Raw genomic sequence first — 22,319 nt, forward strand, 5'->3', positions numbered from 1 at the left:
AGGTGCTGCTGACTGCCTGTCCCAGGGTCATTCTCTCACACTCTCCTCTAGGTGCTGCTGACAGTCGGTCCCAGGATCCTCCTCTCTCACTCTCCTGTAGGTGCTGCTAACTGCTTGTCCCAGTATCCTCCTCTCACACTCTCCTCTAGTTGTTCCTGACTGTCTGTCCCAGGGTCCTCTCTCACTCTCTCCTCTAGGTGCTGTGACTTCCTGTCCCTGGATCCTCCTCTCACACTCTCCTCTAGGTGCTGCTGACTGTCTGTACTAGGGTCCTCCTCTCACACTCTTCTCTTGGTGCTGCTGACAGCCTGTATCAGGGACCTGGTCTCACACTCTTCTCTTGGTGCTGCTGAGTGCCTGTCTCAGGGACCTCCTCTCACACTCTCCTCTAGGTTCTGCTGACAGTCTCTCCCAGGGTCCTCCTCTCACACGCTCCTCTCGGTGCTGCTGACAGCCTGTCCCAGAGTCCTCCTCTCACTCCCTCCTCTAGGTGCTGCTGACTGCATGGCCCAGGGTTCTGCTCTCACAAGCTCCTCTTGGGGCTGCTGATAGCTGGTCCCAGCGTCCTCCTCTCGCACTCTCCTCTAGGTGCTGCTGACTGCCTGTCCCAGTTTCCTCCTCTCGCACTCTCCTCTAGGTGCTGCTGACTCTCTGACCCAGGGTCCTCCATCCACTCTCTCCCCTAGACGCTGCTGACTGCCTGTACCAGTGTGCTGCTCTCGCACTGACCTCTAGGAGCTGCTGACTCTCTCTCCCGGGGTCGTCATCTCACACTCTCCTCTACGTGCTGCTGACTGCCTGTCCCAGGGTCCTCCTCTCACACTCTCCTCTACGTGCTCCTGACTGCCTGTCCCAGGGTCCTGCTCTCACTCTCTCCTCTAGGTGCTGCTGACTGTGTGTCCCAGGGTCCTCCTCTCACACTCTCATCTTGGTGCTGCTGACTGTCTGTCCCTGGGTCCTCCTCTTACACTCTCCTCTATGTGCTGCTGACTGCCTGTCCCAGTGTCCTCCTCTCGCACTCTCCTCTAGGTGCTGCTGACTTTCTGTCCCAGCGTCTACCTCTCACACTCTCCTCTCGGTGCTGCTGACTGCCTGTCCCAGAGTTCTCCTCTCACTCTATCCTCTAGGTGCTGCTGACTTCCTGTCCCAGGGTCCTCCTCTCATCTCATCTCTCGGTGCTGCTGTCTCTCTGTCCCAGGGTCCTCCTCTCACTCTCTCCTCTAGATGCTGCTGACAGCCTGTCCCAGGGTCCTCCTCTCAAACTCTCCTCTAGGTGCTGCTGACTGCCTGTCCCAGGGTCCTCCTCTCAAACTCTCCTCTAGGTGCTGCTGACTGCCTGTCCCAGGTTCCTCTTCTCACATCTCCTCTAGATGCTAATGACTGCCTGTGTCAGGGTCCACCTCTCACACTCTGCCCTTGGTGCTGTTGAATATCTGTCCCAGGGTCCTCTTCTCACACTCTCCTCTAGGTGCTGCTGACTGTCTGTCCCAGGGTCCTTCTCTCTCACTCTCCTATAGGTACTGCTGACTGCCGCTCCCAGGGTCCTGCTCTCACACTCTCCTCTAGGGGCTGCTGACTGCCTGTCCAAGGGTCCTCCTCTCACACTCTCTTCTAGGTACTGCTGACTGTCTGTCCCTGGGTCCTCCTCTCACACTCTCCTCTAGGTAATGCTGACAGCCAGTCCCAGAGGGTCCTCCTCTCACACTTTCCTCTAGGTGCTGCTGACTGCCTGTCCCAGGGTCCTCCTCTCACTCTCTCCTCTCGGTGCTGCTGACTGTCTATCCCAGGATAGTCCTCTCACCCTCTCCTCTTGGTGCTGCTGACTGCCTGTCCCAGGGTCCTCCTCTGTCACTCTCCTCTAGGTGCTGCTGTCTGTCAGTCCCAGGGTCCTCCTCTCACACTCTCCTCTAGGTGCTGCTGACTGCATGTCAAAGTGTCCTGCTCTCACACGCTCCTCTAGGTGCTGTTGACTGTCTGTCCCAGGGTCCTCCTCTCACACTCTCCTCTAGGTGCTGCTGACTGCATGTCAAAGGGTCCTGCTCTCACACGCTCCTCTAGGTGCTGCTGACTGTCTGTCCCAGGATCCTCCTCTCACACTCTCCTCTAGGTGCTGCTGATCTCTGTCCCAGGGTCCTCCCTTCACTCTCTCACCTCGACGTTGCTGACAGCCTGTGCCAGGGTCCTCCTCTCACACTCTCCTCTAGGTGCTGCTGACTGCCTGTCCCAGGGTCCTCCTCTCACACTCTCCTCTAGGTGCTGCTGACTGTCTGTCCCAGGGTCCTCGTCTCACACTCTCCTCTAGGTGCTGCTGACTGTCTGTCCCAGGGTCCTCGTCTCACACTCATCTCTAGATGTTGCTGACTGCCTGTCCCAGAGTCCTCCTCTCGCACTCTCCTCTAGGTGCTGCTGACTCTCTGTCCCAGGGTCCTCCCTTCACTCTCTCCCCTCGACGCTGCTGACAGCCTGTGCCAGGGTCCTCCTCTCACACTCTCCTCCAGGTGCTGCTGACTGTCTGTCCCAGGGTCCTCCTCTCACGCACTCATCTTGTTGCTGCTGACTGACTGTCCCAGGGTCCTGCTCTCACGCACTCCTCTTGGTGCTGCTGACTGCCTGTCCCAGGGTCCTCCTCTGACACTCTGCTCTAGGTGCTGCTGACTTCCTGTCCCAGGGTCCTCCTCTCACACTCTCCTCTAGGTGCTGCTGACTTCCTTTCCCAGGGTCCTCCTCTCACACTCTCCTCTAGGTGCTGCTGACTGTCTGTCCCAGCCTCCTCCTCTCAATCTCCTCTTGGTGCTGCTGACTCTCTGTCCCAGGGTCCTCCCTTCACTCACTCCCCTCGACGCAGCTGACAGCCTGTGCCAGGGTCCTCTTCTCACACTCTCCTCCAGGTGCTGCTGACTGTCTGTCCCAGTGTCCTCCTCTCACGCACTCATCTTGTTGCTGCTGACTGTCTGTCCCAGGGTCCTCCTCTCACGCACTCCTCTTGGTGCTGCTGACTGCCTGTCCCAGGGTCCTCCTCTCACTCTCCTCTAGGTGCTGCTGACTGTCTGTCCCAGGGTCCTCGTCTCACGCACTCCTCTTGGTGCTGCTTACTGCCTGCCCCAGTGTCCTCCTGTCACACTCTCCTCAAGGTGCTGCTGGCTTTCTGTCCCAGGGTCCTCCTCTCACACTCTCCTCTAGGTGCTGCTGACTGTCTGTCCCAGGGTCCTCCTCTTACACTCTCTTCTAGTTGCTGCTGACAGCCTGTCCCAGTGGCCTCATCTCACGCACTCCTCTTGGTGCTGCTGACTGACTTTCCCAGAGTCCTCCTCTCACGCTCTTGTTTTTGTGCTGCTGACTCTCTGTCCCAGGGTCCTCCTCTCACACTCTCCGCTAGGTGCTTCTGACTTTCTGTCCCAGGGTCCTCCTCTCAGACTCTACTCTAGGTGCTGCTGACAGCGAGTCCCAGGTTGTACTTCTCTCACACTTTTCTCTTGGTGCTGCTGATTGCCTGTCCCAGGGTCCTCCTCTGACTCTCTCCTCTCGGTGCTGCTGACTGTCTATCCCAGGATAGTCCTCTCACCCTCTCCTCTTGGTGCTGCTGTCTGTCAGTCCCAGGGTCCTCCTCTCGCTCTCTCATCTAGGTTCTGCTGACTGTCTGTCCCAGGGTCCTCTTCTCGCCCTGTCCTCTAGGTGTTGCTGACTGCTTGTTCCAGGGTGCTGCTCTCACACTCTCCTCTTGGGGCTGCTGACAGCCTGTCCCAGGTTCCTCCTCTCACACTCTCCCCTAGGTGCTGCTGACTGCCTTTCCCAGGGTCCTCCTCTCACACTCTCCCCTAGGTGCTGCTGACTGTCTGTCCCAGGGTCCTCCTCTCAAACTCTCCTCTAGGTGCTGCTGACTGCCTGTCCCAGGTTCCTCTTCTCACACTCTCCTCTAGATGCTAATGACTGCCTGTGTCAGGGTCCACCTCTCACACTCTGCCCTTGGTGCTGTTGACTATCTGTCCCAGGGTCCTTCTCTCACACTCTCCTATAGGGGCTGCTGACTGCCGCTTCTAGGGTCCTGCTCTCACACTCTCCTCTAGGGGCTGCTGACTGCCGCTTCCAGGGTCCTGCTCTCACATTCTCCTCTAGGGGCTGCTGACTGCCTGTTCAAGGGGCCTCCTCTCACACTCTCTTCTAGGTACTGCTGACTGTCTGTCCCTGGGTCCTCCTCTCACACTTTCCTCTAGGTGCTGCTGACTGCCTGTCCCAGGGTCCTCCTCTCACTCTCTCCTCTCTGTGCTGCTAACTGTCTATCCCAGGATAGTCCTCTCACCCTCTCCTCTTGGTGCTGCTGACTGTCTGTCCCAGGGTCCTCCTCTGTCACTCTCCTCTAGGTGCTGCTGTCTGTCAGTCCCAGGGTCCTCCTCTCGCTCTCTCGTCTAGGTGCTGCTGACTGTCTGTCCCAGGGTCCTCTTCTCGCCCTGTCCTCTAGGTGTTGCTGACTGCTTGTTCCAGGGTCCTGCTCTCACACTCTCCTCTTGGGGCTGCTGACAGCCTGTCCCAGGTTCCTGCTCTCACACTCTCCTCTTGGTCCTGCTGACTGTCTGTCCCAGGGTCCTCCTCTGTCACTCTCCTCTAGGTGCTGCTGTCTGTCAGTCCCAGGGTCCTCCTCTCACTCTCTCGTCTAGGTGCTGCTGACTGTCTGTCCCAGGGTCCTCTTCTCGCCCTGTCCTCTAGGTGTTGCTGACTGCTTGTTCCAGGGTGCTGCTCTCACACTCTCCTCTTGGGGCTGCTGACAGCCTGTCCCAGGTTCCTGCTCTCACACTCTCCCCTAGCTGCTGCTGACTGCCTTTCCCAGGGTCCTCCTCTCACACTCTCCCCTCGGTGCTGCTGACTGTCTGTCCCAGGTTCCTCTTCTCACATCTCCTCTAGATGCTAATGACTGCCTGTGTCAGGGTCCACCTCTCACACTCTGCCCTTGGTGCTGTTGACTATCTGTCCCAGGGTCCTTCTCTCACACTCTCCTATAGCTGCTGCTGACTGCCGCTTCCAGGGTCCTGCTCTCACACTCTCCTCTAGGGGCTGCTGACTGCCTGTCCAAGGGTCCTCCTCTCACACTCTCTTCTAGGTACTGCTGACTGTCCCTGGGTCCTCCTCTCACACTCTCCTCTAGGTACTGCTGACTGCCGCTTCCAGGGTCCTGCTCTCACACTCTCCTCTAGGGGCTGCTGACTGCCTGTTCAAGGGTCCTCCTCTCACACTCTCTTCTAGGTACTGCTGACTGTCTGTCCCTGGGTCCTCCTCTCACACTCTCCTCTAGGTACTGCTGACAGCCAGTCCCAGAGGGTCCTCCTCTCACACTTTCCTCTAGGTGCTGCTGACTGCCTGTCCCAGGGTCCTCCTCTCACTCTCTCCTCTCGGTGCTGCTGACTGTCTATCCCAGGATAGTCCTCTCACCCTCTCCTCTTGGTGCTGCTGACTGCCTGTCCCTGGGTCCTCCTCTCACTCTCTCCTCTCGGTGCTGCTGACTCTCTGTCCCAGGGTCCTCCTCTCACACTCTCCCCTAGGTGCTGTTGACTGTCTGTCCCAGGGTCCTCCTCTCACACTCTCCTCTAGGTGCTGCTGACTGTATGTCAAAGGTTCCTGATCTCACACGCTCCTCTAGGTGCTGCTGACTGTCTGTCCCAGGATCCACCTCTCACACTCACCTCTAGATGCTGCTGACTGCCTGTCCCAGAGTCCTCCTCTCGCACTCTCATCTAGGTGCTGCTGACTCTCTGTCCCAGGGTCCTCCCTTCACTCTCTCCCCTCGACGCTGCTGACAGCCTGTGCCAGGGTCCTCCTCTCACACTCTCCTCTACGAGCTGCTGACTGCCTGTCCCTGGGTCCTCCTCTCACTCTCTCCTCTAGATGCTGCTGACAGCCTGTCCCAGGGTCCTCCTCTCACACTCTCCTCCAGGTGCTGCTGACTGTCTGTCCCAGGGTCCTCCTCTCACGCACTCATCTTGTTGCTGCTGACTGTCTGTCCCAGGGTCCTGCTCTCACGCACTCCTCTTGGTGCTGCTGACTGCCTGTCCCAGGGTCCTCCTCTGACACTCTGCTCTAGGTGCTGCTGACTGCCTGTCCAAGGGTCCTCCTCTCGCTCTCTCGTCTAGGTGCTGCTGACTGTCTGTCCCAGGGTCCTCTTCTCGCCCTGTCCTCTAGGTGTTGCTGACTGCTTGTTCCAGGGTGCTGCTCTCACACTCTCCTCTTGGGGCTGCTGACAGCCTGTCCCAGGTTCCTGCTCTCACACTCTCCCCTAGCTGCTGCTGACTGCCTTTCCCAGGGTCCTCCTCTCACACTCTCCCCTCGGTGCTGCTGACTGTCTGTCCCAGGTTCCTCTTCTCACATCTCCTCTAGATGCTAATGACTGCCTGTGTCGGGGTCCACCTCTCACACTCTGCCCTTGGTGCTGTTGACTATCTGTCCCAGGGTCCTTCTCTCACACTCTCCTATAGCTGCTGCTGACTGCCGCTTCCAGGGTCCTGCTCTCACACTCTCCTCTAGGGGCTGCTGACTGCCTGTCCAAGGGTCCTCCTCTCACACTCTCTTCTAGGTACTGCTGACTGTCCCTGGGTCCTCCTCTCACACTCTCCTCTAGGTGCTGCTGACTGCCGCTTCCAGGGTCCTGCTCTCACACTCTCCTCTAGGGGCTGCTGACTGCCTGTTCAAGGGTCCTCCTCTCACACTCTCTTCTAGGTACTGCTGACTGTCTGTCCCTGGGCCCTCCTCTCACACTCTCCTCTAGGTACTGCTGACAGCCAGTCCCAGAGGGTCCTCCTCTCACACTTTCCTCTAGGTGCTGCTGACTGCCTGTCCCAGGGTCCTCCTCTCACTCTCTCCTCTCGGTGCTGCTGACTGTCTATCCCAGGATAGTCCTCTCACCCTCTCCTCTTGGTGCTGCTGACTGCCTGTCCCTGGGTCCTCCTCTCACTCTCTCCTCTCGGTGCTGCTGACTCTCTGTCCCAGGGTCCTCCTCTCACACTCTCCCCTAGGTGCTGTTGACTGTCTGTCCCAGGGTCCTCCTCTCACACTCTCCTCTAGGTGCTGCTGACTGTATGTCAAAGGTTCCTGATCTCACACGCTCCTCTAGGTGCTGCTGACTGTCTGTCCCAGGATCCACCTCTCACACTCACCTCTAGATGCTGCTGACTGCCTGTCCCAGAGTCCTCCTCTCGCACTCTCATCTAGGTGCTGCTGACTCTCTGTCCCAGGGTCCTCCCTTCACTCTCTCCCCTCGACGCTGCTGACAGCCTGTGCCAGGGTCCTCCTCTCACACTCTCCTCTACGTGCTGCTGACTGCCTGTCCCTGGGTCCTCCTCTCACTCTCTCCTCTAGATGCTGCTGACAGCCTGTCCCAGGGTCCTCCTCTCACACTCTCCTCCAGGTGCTGCTGACTGTCTGTCCCAGGGTCCTCCTCTCACGCACTCATCTTGTTGCTGCTGACTGTCTGTCCCAGGGTCCTGCTCTCACGCACTCCTCTTGGTGCTGCTGACTGCCTGTCCCAGGGTCCTCCTCTGACACTCTGCTCTAGGTGCTGCTGACTGCCTGTCCAAGGGTCCTCCTCTCACACTCTCCTCTAGGTGCTGCTGACTGTCTGTCCCAGGGTCCTCCTCTCACAGTCTTCTCTATATGCTGCTGACTGTCTGTCCCAGGGTCCTCCTCTTACAGTCTATTCTAGGTGCTGCTGACAGCCTGTCCCAGTGTCCTCATCTCACGCACTCCTCTTGGTGCTGCTGAATGACTGTCCCAGGGTCCTCCTCTCACACTCTCGTCTTGGTGCTGCTGACTGCCTGTCCCAGGGTCCTCCTCTCACACTCTCCGCTAGGTGCTTCTGATTTTCTGTCCCAGGGTCCTCCTCTCACACTCTACTCTAGGTGCTGCTGACAGCGAGTCCCAGGTTGTCCTCCTCTCACACTTTTCTCTTGGTGCTGCTGCCTGCCTGACTCAGTCCCTCCTCTCCCTCTCTCCTCTAGGTGCTGCTGACTGTCAATCCAAGGATAGTCCTCTCACCGTCTCCTCTTGGTGCTGCTGACTGCCTGTCCCAGGGTCCTCCTCTCTCACTCTCCTCTAGGTGCTGCTGTCTGTCTGTCCCAGGGTCCTCCTCTCGCTCTCTCGTCTAGGTGCTGCTGACTGTCTGTCTCAGTGTCCTCTTCTCGCCCTGTCCTCTAGGTGTTGCTGACTGCTTGTTCCAGGGTCCTGCTCACACACTCTCCTCCAGGTGCTGCTGACTGCCTGTCCCAGGTTCCTCCTCTCACACTCTCCCCTAGGTGCTGCTGACAGTCTGTCCCATGGTCCTCCTCTCACACTCTCCTCTAGGTGTTGCTGACTGCCTGTCCCAGGTTCCTCTTCTCACACTGTCCTCTAGATGCTGCTGACTGCCTGTGTCGGTGTCCTCCTCTCACACTCTCCCCTAGGTGTTGCTGACTGTCCCAGGGTTCTCCTCTCACACTCTCATCTCAGTGCTGCTGACTGCCTGTCCCAGGGTCATTCTCTCACACTCTCCTCTAGGTTCTTCTGACAGTCTGTCCCAGGATCCTCCTCTCTCAATCTCCTCTAGTTGTTCCTGACTGTCTGTCCCAGGGTCCTCTCTTACTCTCTCCTGTCGGTGCTGCTGACTTCCTGTCCCCGGATCCTCCTCTCACACTCTCCTCTAGTTGTTCCTGACTGTCTGTCCCAGGGTCCTCTCTCACACTCTCCTCTAGGTGCTGCTGACTGTCTGTACTAGGGTCCTCCTCTCACACTCTTCTCTTGGTGCTGCTGACAGCCTGTATCAGGGACCTGGTCTCACACTCTTCTCTTGGTGCTGCTGACTGCCTGTCTCAGGGACCTCCTCTCACACTCTCCTCCAAGTTCTGCTGAGAGTCTCTCCCAGGGTCCTCCTCTCACACGCTCCTCTCGGTGCTGCTGACAGCCTGTCCCAGATTCCTCCTCTCACTCCCTCCTCTAGGTGCTGCTGACTGCATGTCCCAGGGTCCTGCTCTCACACGCTCCTCTTGGGGCTGCTGATAGCTGGTCCCAGCGTCGCTCTCTCGCACTCTCCTCTAGGTGCTGCTGACTGTCTGTCCCAGGATCCTCCTCTCACACTCACCTCTAGATGCTGCTGACTGCCTGTCCCAGTTTCCTCCTCTCGCACTCTCCTCTCGGTGCTGCTGACTCTCTGTCCCAGGGTCCTCCCTCCACTCTCTCCCCTAGACGATGCTGACAGCCTGTCCCTGGGTCCTCCTATCACACTCTCCTCTACGTGCTGCTGACTGCCTGTCCCTGGGTCCTCCAATCACACTCTCCTCTAGGTGCTGCTGTCTGCCGCTTCCAGAGTCCTGCTCTCACACTCTCCTCTAGGGGCTGCTGACTGCCTGTCCAAGGGTCCTCCTCTCATACTCTCCGCTAGATTCTGCTGACTGCCTGTCCCAGGGTCCTCCTCTCACACTCTCCTCTCGGTGCTGCTGACTGCCTGTCCCAGGGTCCTCCTCTCACACTCTCCTCTAGATGCTGCTGACTGTCTGTCCCAGGATCCTCCTCTCACACTCTGCACTAGATGCCGCTCACTGCCTGTACCAGTGTGCTGCTCTCGCACTGACCTCTAGGAGCTGCTGACTCTCTCTCCCGGGGTCGTCATCTCACAGTCTCCTCTAAGTGCTGCTGACTGCCTGACCCAGGGTCCTCCTCTCACACTCTCATCTACGTGCTGCTGACTGCGTGTCCCAGGGTCCTCCTCTCACACTTTCATCTTGGTGCTGCTGACTGTCTGTCCCTGGGCCCTACTCTTACACTCTCCTCTATGTGCTGCTGACTGCCTGTACCAGTGTGCTGCTCTCGCACTGACCTCTAGGAGCTGCTGACTCTCTCTCCCGGGGTCGTGATCTCACACTGTCCTCTACGTGCTGCTGACTGCCTGTCCCAGGGTCCTCCTCTCACACTCTCCTCTAGGTGCTGCTGACTGCCTGTCCCAGGGTCCTCCTCTCACACTCTCCTCTAGGTGCTGCTGACTGCCTGTCCCAGGGTCATCATCTCACACTCTCCTCTACGTGCTGCTGACTGCCTGTCCCAGTGTCCTCCTCTCACACTCTCCTCTACGTGCTGCTGACTGCCTGTCCCAGGGTCCTTTCTGACTCTCTGCTCTAGGTGCTGCTGACTGCGTGTCCCAGGGTCCTCCTCTCACACTCTCATCTTGGTGCTGCTGACTGTGTGTCCCTGGGTCCTCCTCTTACACTCTCCTCTATGTGCTGCTGACTACCTGTCCCAGTGTCCTCCTCTCTCACTCTCCTCTAGGTGCTGCTGACATTCTCTCCCAGCGTCCACTTCTCACACTCTCCTCTCGGTGCTGCTGACTGCCTTTCACTGGGTCCTCCTCTCACACTGTCCTCTAGGTGCTGCTGACTGCCTGTCCCAGGTTCCTCTTCTCACATCTCCTCTAGATGCTAATGACTGCCTGTCCCAGGGTCCCTCTCTCTCACTCTCCTCTAGGTGCTGCAGACTCTCTGTCCCAGGGTCCTCCTCTCACTCTCTCCTCTAGGTGCTGCTGACAGCCTCTCCCAATGTCCTCCTCTCGTACTCTCCTCTAGGTGCTGCTGGCCGTCTGTCCCACGGTCCTCCTCTTACATTCTCCTCTCGGTGTTGCTGACTGCCAGTCCCAGTGTCCTCCTCTCACACTCTCCTCTAGGTGCTGCTGACTGCCTGTCCCAGGATTCTCCTCTCACGCTCTCTTCTAGATGCTGCTGACTGCCTGTCTCAGAGTCTTCCTCTTGCCCTCTCCTCTTGGTGCTGCTGAATCTCTGTCCCAGGCTCCTCCTCTCACCCTCTCCTCTACATGCTGCTGACAGCCTGTCCCAGGGTCCTCCTCTCACGCTCTCCTCTTCGTGCTGCTGAAAGCCTATCCCACTGTGCTCCTCTCACACTCTCCTATAGGTGCTGCTGACTGCCGCTCCCAGGGTCCTGCTCTCACACTCTCCTCTAGGGGCTGCTGACTGTCTGTCCCTGGGTCCTCCTCTCACGCACTCATCTTGGTGCTTCTGACTGTCTGTCCCTGGGTCCTCCTCTCACGCACTCATCTTGGTGCTTCTGACTGCCTGTCCAAGGGTCCTCCTCTCACACTCTCCTCTAGGGGCTGCTGACTGTCTGTCCCTGTGTCCTCCTATCACGCACTCATCTTGGTGCTTCTGACTGCCTGTCCCAGGGTCCTCCTCTCACACTCCCGTCTAGGTGCTGCTGACTGCCTTTCCCATGGTCCTCCTCTCACACTCTCCTCTAGGTGCTGCTGACTTTCTGTCCCAGGGTCTTCCTCTCACACTCTCCTCTAGGTACTGCTGACAGCCAGTCCCAGGGGGTCCTCCTCTCACACTTTCCTCTAGGTGCTGCTGACTGCCTGTCTCTGGGTCCTCCTCTCACACTCTCCTCTAGGTCCTGCTGACTCTCTGTCCCAGGGTCCTCCTCTCATACTCTCCTCTAGGTGCTGCTGACTGTCAGTCCCAGGGTCCTCCTCTCGCTCTGTCCTCTAGGTGCTGCTGACTGTCTATCCCAGTGTCCTCCTCTCGCACTCTCCTCTAGCTGCTTCTGACTGTCTGTCCCAGGGTCCTCCTCTCACACTCTCCCCTAGGTGCTGCTGACTGCCTGTCCCAGTGTCCTCCTCTCACACTCTCCTCTAGGTGCTGCTGACTGCCTGTCCCAGGATCCTCCTCTCTCGCTCTCCTGTAGGTGCTGCTGACTGTCTGTACTAGGGTCCTCCTCTCACACTCTTCTCTTGGTGCTGCTGACAGCCTGTATCAGGGACCTCGTCTCACACTCTTCTCTTGGTGCTGCTGACTGCCTGTCTCAGGGACTTCCTCTCACACTCTCCTCTAGGTGCTGCTGACTGTCTGTCCCAGGATCCTCCTCTCACACTCACCTCTAGATGCTGCTGACAGCCTGTCCCAGAGTCCTCCTCTCGCACTCTCCTCTAGGTGCTGCTGACTCTCTGTCCCAGGGTCCTCACCTCACTCTCTCCTCTAGACGCTGCTGACAGCCTGTCCCTGGGTCCTCCTATCACACTCTCCTCTACGTGCTGCTGACTGCCTTTCCCCTGGGTCCTCCAATCACACTCTCCTCTAGGTGCTGCTGTCTGTCCCAGGATCCTCCTCTCACACTCTCCTCTAGATGCTGCTGACTGCCTGTACCAGTGTGCTGCTCTCGCACTGACCTCTAGGAGCTGCTGACTCTCTCTCCCGGGGTCGTGATCTCACACTCTCCTCTACGTGCTGCTGACTGCCTGTCCCAGGGTCCTCCTCTGACTCTCTCCTCTAGGTGCTGCTGACTGCGTGTCCCAGGGTCCTCCTCTCACACTCTCATCTTGGTGCTGCTGACTGTCTGTCCCTGGGTCCTCCTCTTACACTCTCCTCTAGGTGCTGCTGACTGCGTGTCCCAGGGTCCTCCTCTCACACTCTCCTCTATGTGCTGCTGACTGCCTGTCCCAGTGTCCTCCTCTCGCACTCTCCTCTAGGTGCTGCTGACTTTCTGTCCCAGCGTCCACCTCTCACACTCTCCTCTCGATGCTGCTGACTGCCTGTCCCAGAGTACTCCTCTCACTCTATCCTCTAGGTGCTGCTGACTTCCTGTCCTAGGGTCCTCCTCTCATCTCATCTCTCGGTGCTGCTGTCTCTCTGTCCCAGGGTCCTCCTCTCACTCTCTCCTCTAGATGCTGCTGACAGCCTGTCCCAGGGTCATCCTCTCACACTCTCCTCTACGTGCTGCTGACTGCCTGCCCCTGTGTCCTCCTCTCACACTCTCCTCTAGGTGCTGCTGACTGTCTTTCCCAGGGTCCACTTCTTACATTCTCCTCTCGGTGCTGCTGACAGCCTTTCACTGGGTCCTCCTCTCACACTCTCCTCTGGATGCTGCTAACTTCCTGTCCCAGGGTCCTCCTCTCAAACTCTCCTCTAGGTGCTGCTGACTGTCCCAGGTTCCTCTCTCACATCTCCTCTAGATGCTAATGACTGCCTGTGTCAGGGTCCACCTCTCACACTCTGCCCTTGGTGCTGTTGACTATCTGTCCCAGGGTCCTCCTCTCACACTCTCCTCTAGGTGCTGCTTACTGTCTGTCCCTGGGTCCTCCTCTTACACTCTCCTCTAGGTGCTGCTGACTGCGTGTCCCAGGGTCCTCCTCTCACACTCTCCTCTATGTGCTGCTGACTCTCTGTCCCAGGGTCCTCCTGTCACTCTCTCCTCTAGGTGCTGCTGACTGCCTGTCCCAGGGTCCTCCTCTCACGCTCTCCTCTAGGTGCTGCTGACTGCCTGTCCCAGGGTCCTCCTCTCACGCTCTCCTCTAGGTGCTGCTGACTGCCTGTCCCAGGGTCCTCCTCTCACACTCTCCTCTAGGTGCTGCTGACTGCCTGTCCCAGGATTCTCCTCTCACGCTCTCTTCTAGATGCTGCTGACTGCCTGTCTCAGAGTCTTCCTTTCGCCCTCTCCTCTAGGTGCTGCTGACTCTCTGTCACAGGCTCCTCCTCTCACTCTCTCCTCTACATGCTGCTGACAGCCTGTCCCAGGGTCCTCCTCTCACGCTCTCCTCTTCGTGCTGCTGACTGCCTATCCCAGTGTGCTCCTCTCACACTCTCCTATAGGTGCTGCTGACTGCCGCTCCCAGGGTCCTGCTCTCACACTCTCCTCTAGGGGCTGCTGACTGCCTGTCCAAGGGTCCTCCTCTCACACTCTCTTCTAGGTACTGCTGACTGTCTGTCCCTGGGTCCTCCTCGCACGCACTGCTCTTGGTGCTTCTGACTGCCTGTCCAAGGGTCCTCCTCTCACACTCCCGTCTAGGTGCTGCTGACTGCCTTTCCCAGGGTCCTCCTCTCACACTCTCCTCTAGGTGCTGCTGACTTTCTGTCCCAGGGTCTTCCTCTCACACTCTCCTCTAGGTACTGCTGACAGCCAGTCCCAGGGGGTCCTCCTCTCACACTTTCCTCTAGGTGCTGCTGACTGCCTGTCTCTGGGTCCTCCTCTCACACTCTCCTCTAGGTCCTGCTGACTCCCTGTCCCAGGGTCCTCCTCTCACTCTCTCCTCTTGGTGCTGCTGACTATCTGTCCCAGGATCCTCCTCTCACACTCTCCTCTAGGTGCTGCTGACTGCCTGTCCCAGGGTCCTCCTCTCACAATCTCCTCTAGGTGCTGCTGACTGTCAGTCCCAGGGTCCTCCTCTCGCTCTCTCCTCTAGGTGCTGCTGACTGTCTATCCCGGTGTCCTCCTCTCGCACTGTCCTCTAGGTGTTGCTGACTGCTTGTTCCATGGTCCTGCTCTCACACTCTCCTCTAGGTGCTGCTGACTGTCAGTCCCAGGGTCCTCCTCTCGCTCTCTCCTCTAGGTGCTGCTGACTGTCTATCCCAGAGCCCTCCTCTCACTCTCTCCTCTAGGTGCTGCTGACTGCCTGTCCCAGGGTCCTCCTCTCACTCTCTCCTTTCGGTGCTGCTGACTGTCTGTCCCAGGATCCTCCTCTCACACTCTCCTCTAGGTGCTGCTGACTGCCTGTCCCAGGGTCCTCCTCTCACAATCTCCTCTAGGTGCTGCTGACTGTCAGTCCCAGGGTCCTCCTCTCGCTCTGTCCTCCACGTGCTGCTGACTGTCTATCCTTGTGTCCTCCTCTCACACTCTCCTCTAGGTGCTGCTTACTATCTGTCCCAGGGTCCTTCTCTCTCACTCTCCTCTAGGTGCTGCTGACTGTCAGTCCCAGGGTCCTCCTCTCGCTCTCTCCTCTCGGTGCTGCTGCCTCCCTGTCCCAGAGCCCTCCTATCACTCTCTCCTCTAGGTGCTGCTGACTGCCTGTCCCAGGGTCCTCCTCTCACTCTCTCCTTTCGGTGCTGCTTACTGTCTGTCCCAGGATCCTCCTCTCACACTCTCCTCTAGGTGCTGCTGACTGCCTGTCGCAGGGTCCTCCTCTCACAATCTCCTCTAGGTGCTGCTGACTGTCAGTCCCAGTGTCCTCCTCTCGCTCTGTCCTCTAGGTGCTGCTGACTGTCTATCCCAGTGTCCTCCTCTCGCACTCTCCTCTAGCTGCTTCTGACTGTCTTTCCCAGGGTCCTCCTCTCACACTCTCCCCTAGGTGCTGCTGACTGCCTGTCCCAGTGTCCTCCTCTCACACTGTCCCCTAGGTGCTGCTGACAGTCTGTCACAGGCTCCTCCTCTCACCCACTCCTCTAGGTGCGGCTGACTGCCTGTCCCAGGGTCCTCCTCTCACTCTCTCCTCTAGGTGCTGCTGACTGCCTGTCCCAGGGTCCTCCTCTCACACTCTCCTCTAGGTGCTGCTGACTGCCTGTCCCAGGTTCCTCTTCTCACATCTCCTCTAGATGCTGCTGACTGCCTGTGTCAGTTTCCACCTCTCACACTCTCCCCTAGCTGTTGCTGACTGTCTGTCCCAGGGTCCTCCACTCACTCTCTCCTCTAGGAGCTTGTGACTGCCAGTCCCAGGGTCCTCCTCTCACTCTCTCCTCTAGGTGCTGTAGACAGCCTGTCCCAGTGTCCTCATCTAACGCACTCCTCTTGGTGCTGCTGACTGCATGTCCCAGGGTCCTGCTGTCACACGCTCCTCTTGGGGCTGCTGATAGCCGGTCCCAGCGTCCTCCTCTCACACTCTCCTCTAGATGCTGCTGACTGTCTGTCCCAGGATCCTCCTCTCACACTCTCCTTTCGGTGCTGCTGACTGCCTGTCCCAGGGTCCTCCTCTCACACTCTCCTCTAGATGCTGCTGACTGTCTGTCCCAGGATCCTCCTCTCACACTCTCCTCTAGATGCTGCTGACTGCCTGTACCAGTGTGCTGCTCTCGCACTGACCTCTAGGAGCTGCTGACTCTCTCTCCCGGGGTCGTCATCTCACACTCTCCTCTACGTGCTGCTGACTGCCTGTCCCAGGGTCCTCCTCTCACACTCTCCTCTAGGTGCTGCTGACTGCCTGTCCCAGGGTCCTCCTCTCACTCTCTCCTCTAGGTGCTGCTGACTGCGTGTCCCAGGGTCCTGCTCTCACTCTCTCCTCTAGGTGCTGACTGTCTGTCCCAGGATCCTCCTCTCACACTCTCCTCTAGATGCTGCTGACTGTCTGTCCCAGGATCCTCCTCTCACACTCTCCTCTAGATGCTGCTGACTGCCTGTACCAGTGTGCTGCTCTCGCACTGACCTCTAGGAGCTGCTGACTCTCTCTCCCGGGGTCGTGATCTCACACTCTCCTCTACGTGCTGCTGACTGCCTGTCCCAGTGTCCTCCTCTCACACTCTCCTCTACCTGCTGCTGACTGCGTGTCCCAGGGTCCTCCTGTCACACTCTCATCTTGGTGCTGCTGAATGTCTGTCCCTGGGTCCTCATCTTACACTCTCCTCTATGTGCTGCTGACTGCCTGTCCCAGTGTCCTCCTCTCGCACTCTCCTCTAGGTCCTGTTGACTGCCAGTCCCAGGGTTCTCCTCTCACACTCTCCTCTTGGTGCTGCTGACTGCCTGTCCCTGGGTCCTCCTCTTACACTCTCCTCTAGGTGCTGCTGACTTTCTGTCCCAGCGTCCACCTCTTACACTCTCCTCTCGGTGCTACTGACTGCCTGTCCCAGAGTACTCCTCTCACTCTATCCTCTAGGTGCTGCTGACTTCCTGTCCCAGGGTCCTCCTCTCATCTCATCTCTCGGTGCTGCTGTCTCTCTGTCCCAGGGTCATCCTCTCACACTCTCCTCTACGTGCTGCTGACTGCCTGCCCCTGTGTTCTCCTCTCACACTCTCCTCTAGGTGCTGCTGACTGTCTTTCCCAGGGTCCACTTCTTACATTCTCCTCTCGGTGCTGCCTCAGCCTTTCACTGGGTCCTCCTCTCACACTCTCCTCTTGGTGCTGCTAACTGCCTGTCCCAGGGTCCTCCTCTCACACTCTCCTCTAGGTGTTGCTGACTGCCTGTCCCAGGTTCCTCTTCTCACATCTCCTCTAGATGGTAATGACTGCCTGTGTCAGGGTCCACCTCTCAAACTCTGCCCTTGGTGCTGTTGACTATCTGTCCCAGGATCCTCCTCTCACACTCTCCTCTAGGTGCTGCTGACTGCCTGTCCCAGGGTCCTCCTCTCACACTCTCCTCTAGGTGCTACTGACTGTCAGTCCCAGGGTCCTCCTCTCGCTCTCTCCTCTCGGTGCTGCTGACTGTCTATCCCAGTGTCCTCCTCTCGCACTGTCCTCTAGGTGTTGCTGACTGCTTGTTCCAGGGTCCTGCTCTCACACTCTCCTCTAGGTGCTGCTGACTGTCAGTCCCAGGGTCCTCCTCTCTCTGTCTCCTCTAGGTGCTGCTGACTGTCTATCCCAGTGTCCTCCTCTCGCACTGTCCTCTAGGTGTTGCTGACTGCTTGTTCCAGGGTCCTGCTCTCACTCTCTCCTCTAGCTGCTGCTGTCTGTCTGTCCCAGGGTCCTCCTCTCACTCTCTCCTCTTGGTGCTGCTGACTGTCAGAACCAGGTACCTCCTCTCGCTCTCTCCTCTAGGTGCTTCTGACTGTCTGTCCCAGGGTCCTCCTCTGACTCTCTCCTCTAGGTGCTGCTGACTGCGTGTCCCAGGGTCCTCCTCTCACACTCTCATCTTGGTGCTGCTGACTGTCTGTCCCTGGGTCCTCCTCTTACACTCTCCTCTAGGTGCTGCTGACTGCGTGTCCCAGGGTCCTCCTCTCACACTCTCCTCTATGTGCTGCTGACTGCCTGTCCCAGTGTCCTCCTCTCGCACTCTCCTCTAGGTGCTGCTGACTTTCTGTCCCAGCGTCCACCTCTCACACTCTCCTCTCGATGCTGCTGACTGCCTGTCCCAGAGTACTCCTCTCACTCTATCCTCTAGGTGCTGCTGACTTCCTGTCCTAGGGTCCTCCTCTCATCTCATCTCTCGGTGCTGCTGTCTCTCTGTCCCAGGGTCCTCCTCTCACTCTCTCCTCTAGATGCTGCTGACAGCCTGTCCCAGGGTCATCCTCTCACACTCTCCTCTACGTGCTGCTGACTGCCTGCCCCTGTGTCCTCCTCTCACACTCTCCTCTAGGTGCTGCTGACTGTCTTTCCCAGGGTCCACTTCTTACATTCTCCTCTCGGTGCTGCTGACAGCCTTTCACTGGGTCCTCCTCTCACACTCTCCTCTGGATGCTGCTAACTTCCTGTCCCAGGGTCCTCCTCTCAAACTCTCCTCTAGGTGCTGCTGACTGTCCCAGGTTCCTCTTCTCACATCTCCTCTAGATGCTAATGACTGCCTGTGTCAGGGTCCACCTCTCACACTCTGCCCTTGGTGCTGTTGACTATCTGTCCCAGGGTCCTCCTCTCACACTCTCCTCTAGGTGCTGCTTACTGTCTGTCCCTGGGTCCTCCTCTTACACTCTCCTCTAGGTGCTGCTGACTGCGTGTCCCAGGGTCCTCCTCTCACACTCTCCTCTATGTGCTGCTGACTCTCTGTCCCAGGGTCCTCCTGTCACTCTCTCCTCTAGGTGCTGCTGACTGCCTGTCCCAGGGTCCTCCTCTCACGCTCTCCTCTAGGTGCTGCTGACTGCCTGTCCCAGGGTCCTCCTCTCACGCTCTCCTCTAGGTGCTGCTGACTGCCTGTCCCAGGGTCCTCCTCTCACACTCTCCTCTAGGTGCTGCTGACTGCCTGTCCCAGGATTCTCCTCTCACGCTCTCTTCTAGATGCTGCTGACTGCCTGTCTCAGAGTCTTCCTTTCGCCCTCTCCTCTAGGTGCTGCTGACTCTCTGTCACAGGCTCCTCCTCTCACTCTCTCCTCTACATGCTGCTGACAGCCTGTCCCAGGGTCCTCCTCTCACGCTCTCCTCTTCGTGCTGCTGACTGCCTATCCCAGTGTGCTCCTCTCACACTCTCCTATAGGTGCTGCTGACTGCCGCTCCCAGGGTCCTGCTCTCACACTCTCCTCTAGGGGCTGCTGACTGCCTGTCCAAGGGTCCTCCTCTCACACTCTCTTCTAGGTACTGCTGACTGTCTGTCCCTGGGTCCTCCTCGCACGCACTGCTCTTGGTGCTTCTGACTGCCTGTCCAAGGGTCCTCCTCTCACACTCCCGTCTAGGTGCTGCTGACTGCCTTTCCCAGGGTCCTCCTCTCACACTCTCCTCTAGGTGCTGCTGACTTTCTGTCCCAGGGTCTTCCTCTCACACTCTCCTCTAGGTACTGCTGACAGCCAGTCCCAGGGGGTCCTCCTCTCACACTTTCCTCTAGGTGCTGCTGACTGCCTGTCTCTGGGTCCTCCTCTCACACTCTCCTCTAGGTCCTGCTGACTCCCTGTCCCAGGGTCCTCCTCTCACTCTCTCCTCTTGGTGCTGCTGACTATCTGTCCCAGGATCCTCCTCTCACACTCTCCTCTAGGTGCTGCTGACTGCCTGTCCCAGGGTCCTCCTCTCACAATCTCCTCTAGGTGCTGCTGACTGTCAGTCCCAGGGTCCTCCTCTCGCTCTCTCCTCTAGGTGCTGCTGACTGTCTATCCCGGTGTCCTCCTCTCGCACTGTCCTCTAGGTGTTGCTGACTGCTTGTTCCATGGTCCTGCTCTCACACTCTCCTCTAGGTGCTGCTGACTGTCAGTCCCAGGGTCCTCCTCTCGCTCTCTCCTCTAGGTGCTGCTGACTGTCTATCCCAGAGCCCTCCTCTCACTCTCTCCTCTAGGTGCTGCTGACTGCCTGTCCCAGGGTCCTCCTCTCACTCTCTCCTTTCGGTGCTGCTGACTGTCTGTCCCAGGATCCTCCTCTCACACTCTCCTCTAGGTGCTGCTGACTGCCTGTCCCAGGGTCCTCCTCTCACAATCTCCTCTAGGTGCTGCTGACTGTCAGTCCCAGGGTCCTCCTCTCGCTCTGTCCTCCACGTGCTGCTGACTGTCTATCCTTGTGTCCTCCTCTCACACTCTCCTCTAGGTGCTGCTTACTATCTGTCCCAGGGTCCTTCTCTCTCACTCTCCTCTAGGTGCTGCTGACTGTCAGTCCCAGGGTCCTCCTCTCGCTCTCTCCTCTCGGTGCTGCTGCCTCCCTGTCCCAGAGCCCTCCTATCACTCTCTCCTCTAGGTGCTGCTGACTGCCTGTCCCAGGGTCCTCCTCTCACTCTCTCCTTTCGGTGCTGCTTACTGTCTGTCCCAGGATCCTCCTCTCACACTCTCCTCTAGGTGCTGCTGACTGCCTGTCGCAGGGTCCTCCTCTCACAATCTCCTCTAGGTGCTGCTGACTGTCAGTCCCAGTGTCCTCCTCTCGCTCTGTCCTCTAGGTGCTGCTGACTGTCTATCCCAGTGTCCTCCTCTCGCACTCTCCTCTAGCTGCTTCTGACTGTCTTTCCCAGGGTCCTCCTCTCACACTCTCCCCTAGGTGCTGCTGACTGCCTGTCCCAGTGTCCTCCTCTCACACTGTCCCCTAGGTGCTGCTGACAGTCTGTCACAGGCTCCTCCTCTCACCCACTCCTCTAGGTGCGGCTGACTGCCTGTCCCAGGGTCCTCCTCTCACTCTCTCCTCTAGGTGCTGCTGACTGCCTGTCCCAGGGTCCTCCTCTCACACTCTCCTCTAGGTGCTGCTGACTGCCTGTCCCAGGTTCCTCTTCTCACATCTCCTCTAGATGCTGCTGACTGCCTGTGTCAGTTTCCACCTCTCACACTCTCCCCTAGCTGTTGCTGACTGTCTGTCCCAGGGTCCTCCACTCACTCTCTCCTCTAGGAGCTTGTGACTGCCAGTCCCAGGGTCCTCCTCTCACTCTCTCCTCTAGGTGCTGTAGACAGCCTGTCCCAGTGTCCTCATCTAACGCACTCCTCTTGGTGCTGCTGACTGCATGTCCCAGGGTCCTGCTGTCACACGCTCCTCTTGGGGCTGCTGATAGCCGGTCCCAGCGTCCTCCTCTCACACTCTCCTCTAGATGCTGCTGACTGTCTGTCCCAGGATCCTCCTCTCACACTCTCCTTTCGGTGCTGCTGACTGCCTGTCCCAGGGTCCTCCTCTCACACTCTCCTCTAGATGCTGCTGACTGTCTGTCCCAGGATCCTCCTCTCACACTCTCCTCTAGATGCTGCTGACTGCCTGTACCAGTGTGCTGCTCTCGCACTGACCTCTAGGAGCTGCTGACTCTCTCTCCCGGGGTCGTCATCTCACACTCTCCTCTACGTGCTGCTGACTGCCTGTCCCAGGGTCCTCCTCTCACACTCTCCTCTAGGTGCTGCTGACTGCCTGTCCCAGGGTCCTCCTCTCACTCTCTCCTCTAGGTGCTGCTGACTGCGTGTCCCAGGGTCCTGCTCTCACTCTCTCCTCTAGGTGCTGACTGTCTGTCCCAGGATCCTCCTCTCACACTCTCCTCTAGATGCTGCTGACTGTCTGTCCCAGGATCCTCCTCTCACACTCTCCTCTAGATGCTGCTGACTGCCTGTACCAGTGTGCTGCTCTCGCACTGACCTCTAGGAGCTGCTGACTCTCTCTCCCGGGGTCGTGATCTCACACTCTCCTCTACGTGCTGCTGACTGCCTGTCCCAGTGTCCTCCTCTCACACTCTCCTCTACCTGCTGCTGACTGCGTGTCCCAGGGTCCTCCTGTCACACTCTCATCTTGGTGCTGCTGAATGTCTGTCCCTGGGTCCTCATCTTACACTCTCCTCTATGTGCTGCTGACTGCCTGTCCCAGTGTCCTCCTCTCGCACTCTCCTCTAGGTCCTGTTGACTGCCAGTCCCAGGGTTCTCCTCTCACACTCTCCTCTTGGTGCTGCTGACTGCCTGTCCCTGGGTCCTCCTCTTACACTCTCCTCTAGGTGCTGCTGACTTTCTGTCCCAGCGTCCACCTCTTACACTCTCCTCTCGGTGCTACTGACTGCCTGTCCCAGAGTACTCCTCTCACTCTATCCTCTAGGTGCTGCTGACTTCCTGTCCCAGGGTCCTCCTCTCATCTCATCTCTCGGTGCTGCTGTCTCTCTGTCCCAGGGTCATCCTCTCACACTCTCCTCTACGTGCTGCTGACTGCCTGCCCCTGTGTTCTCCTCTCACACTCTCCTCTAGGTGCTGCTGACTGTCTTTCCCAGGGTCCACTTCTTACATTCTCCTCTCGGTGCTGCCTCAGCCTTTCACTGGGTCCTCCTCTCACACTCTCCTCTTGGTGCTGCTAACTGCCTGTCCCAGGGTCCTCCTCTCACACTCTCCTCTAGGTGTTGCTGACTGCCTGTCCCAGGTTCCTCTTCTCACATCTCCTCTAGATGGTAATGACTGCCTGTGTCAGGGTCCACCTCTCAAACTCTGCCCTTGGTGCTGTTGACTATCTGTCCCAGGATCCTCCTCTCACACTCTCCTCTAGGTGCTGCTGACTGCCTGTCCCAGGGTCCTCCTCTCACACTCTTCTCTAGGTGCTACTGACTGTC

Source organism: Carcharodon carcharias, chromosome X (assembly GCF_017639515.1).
Source record: "Carcharodon carcharias isolate sCarCar2 chromosome X, sCarCar2.pri, whole genome shotgun sequence".
NCBI lineage: Eukaryota > Metazoa > Chordata > Chondrichthyes > Lamniformes > Lamnidae > Carcharodon > Carcharodon carcharias.